Source organism: Hipposideros armiger, unplaced genomic scaffold (assembly GCF_001890085.2).
Source record: "Hipposideros armiger isolate ML-2016 unplaced genomic scaffold, ASM189008v1 scaffold_938, whole genome shotgun sequence".
In the NCBI taxonomy this organism is placed as follows: domain Eukaryota; kingdom Metazoa; phylum Chordata; class Mammalia; order Chiroptera; family Hipposideridae; genus Hipposideros; species Hipposideros armiger.
The window spans coordinates 181597-184372 of NW_017732288.1; positions in this window are offsets into that span (position 1 = coordinate 181597).

The window sequence follows — 2776 nt, forward strand, 5'->3', positions numbered from 1 at the left end:
ATATATATATATATATATATATATATATATATTTATAGTCATGGGATGTGGAGTATAGTGTGGGAGTGGAGTCAAGGGAATTGTAATAGATATGTATGGTATTGGGGGGAAGTGGGGCATCGGATTGGGGTAGGGGAGTTGTCACTTCGAGGGGTAAAAAGTATAACTATAGCACTGTGTTGTACAGCTGAAACTAATTCTAAAAATGTGTATTTCACAATAATAATAATAAAAAAGAGATGGAATCTATTTCTTTAACCATAGAATTTTTTGGTCACGTGCTTTGCTTTGGCCAATGAGATTTTAGCAAATGTGACATAACCTAAGCCTTGAAAAGTACCTCAAATCCATTTCCCATGTAAATTTTTATTGAGATTCAAGAACACGCAGTAATCTGAATGATATTGTATTAGCTTAGAAAACGTATTATTTTAAGAAGTGTGGGGAACAAGCACAAATACAACAACAACATTAACATTTAATAATTAACAAAACAAAGAGATCATTTCTCTTGAGCTGAGAGTTACCTCCCCCTAGCCCCCAACTCCCTTGGAGGCATAAGCTGGAACTAAGTGGCATCAACAGCCACTTCTTTTCTGGATCCTCCCTGAAGGTGTCAGTCTCCCCTTGACATCGCAGTAACTGGAGAAGAGAGTGGGTCAAGAATAGACTTGTTTGGGGGACAATTGATATCTTAGGGTGTCTGTTAGTGACATAAACTGGGGGGGTGCAGTGAAGGAGGAGAGTCACAAAAAAAGTTGAGTTGGGGTGTAGAACTCAATCCATCATGGGGACTGTATGTCAAGATAGAAAGGAGGGACAAAGGATGAACTACAGTGCAAAGGGAAAGATGATAATTTGCTGAGTAGGAAAGGCACGCAGAGGTGAATATCTGACTCCACGACTTATTATTAATAGCTTGTAACTTGGGCAAAGTGTTTTCACTCTGTTTCTGCCTGAATTTTCTCTTCTGCAATGTGGAGATAACAATAAAATCTACCGCGGGAATTAAATATGTTGACAAATGCCAAGTGCTTAGAATAATGTCTGACTCACAGGAGTTGTTCAACAATGTTGGTAATGATCTGTTGTTAACATTATAAGTATTCATGGTGCAGATCACATTATGTGATATGTTTTCCTAAGAAAGGAATCAAATATATGGTGATGGAAGGAGGACTGACTTTGGGTGGTGAACATATAATGTGATATAGAGATGATGTATTACAGAATTGTACACCTGAAACCTATGTAACTTTAGTAACAATTGTCACCCCAATAAACTTTAATTAAAAAAAGATTGTTTAATGCCAGAGAAAGGCAGAAATCAAGTCAGTCTGGGCTGTGATTTCAATCAAAGTTGTCCAAGGTAGACAGATAAGTAATAGACTTTTATAACCTTGCCTTGATATTGTTCATGCTATGCCAGGTCATAGGGATATTTTTAAGTCTGGGCCTCTGATATCATCATCAAAACTGTTAAGCTACATGCAGAGCCATTCTCAACTGCCCATGTTCTCTGCGTGAACACTGTGCATGTCTGTGGAGACATGGCTGGTGCACTGACAACACTTGCTCTCAATTTTATTTAAAAGAATGATAATAGTTCACCACTGTGCTTTAGGAGGAATGGAAGCTTATATCCAATCACTGCAACCTGGTTGTTTTGCAGCAGATCTCCTCTGAGTCATCAAAAAATGGACATATATTCTGTGCTTCATGCTTCAGTTATTCTGTTATTGCTGCAAGACTGGGGTCATAATGCGTGGAGAAGAAATAAACATGAAGAGGGACTGATAGGAAGAAAAACTAGGGCAGGGGTCATCCCCAAGCTCTAGGCTGGAGGCACCATCAGCTGTCATTACTGTTTACTCAGGACTCTGCCCATCAGAATTAATGGCTGGGCAAAAAAGCTGGATGTGAAGTGGGAGAGAATAAGGAAAACCTGTAAACTACCTCACTTCAACAACATGAACAATCTGGAGAAGAAGTTGGTACCTGTGACCACAGAGTTGCTTATGGGCCTGGCCCAGACTCTGAGAAGCTGGAGCAGGAAGTCTGGTGGGACCTGGAGGGACAGGTGGGCTGTTGCCTCAGGTGGGCTGCTGCAAGGTACACCAGCATGGAGGTAGCAATGTAAGTAAGCTGCACTCAGGTCTGGACTCTGCATTCACCTTCTGATCATGAAAGCTGCTGCTTCTCTTAGGCCTCTAGGTCTCATGTATGTGGTCTAGAGGCCAGTGATGACAGGGAACCAGACAGGGCAGGGCTTTCTTCCTTCTTTGTCTATGGTGATAATGCTGGCCAGCCAGCCAGTGTAGTGGGCCCGGGAAATGATGGCAGTCTTTCCCTTACCCCCTAGTTGACAAAGGAGATACTTTAGAGTTGACTCTACATAAAGAGGGAGCTGGGATGGTCTCCATAGTCAACTTTACCCTGATTTTCATAAAGTAAGAAGGCATTTTTAGACCAAATTTCTGATGAACCTGGGAGGTTTGGATAGGGCTGTGGTTTTATGAAACCTCATCAGTAAGGACTTAGGAAATCTCCTCCTGAGTGAGCTGTCCATGGCCCCAGGGGTGGAGTGGGGAAGGGTCTTAGGGTCTGCTCTCTTCTCATTTGGGTCATTTCAGTTTCTTTTATTAACTAACTACTTACCACTTTGTCATTGATAATTTTGTCCAAACCCTTTTTTTTTTAAAAGATTTTTATTGGGGAATTGGGGGGAGGGAACAGCATTGGGGAATCGGGGAAGGGGAACGGACAAGTTGCTGTC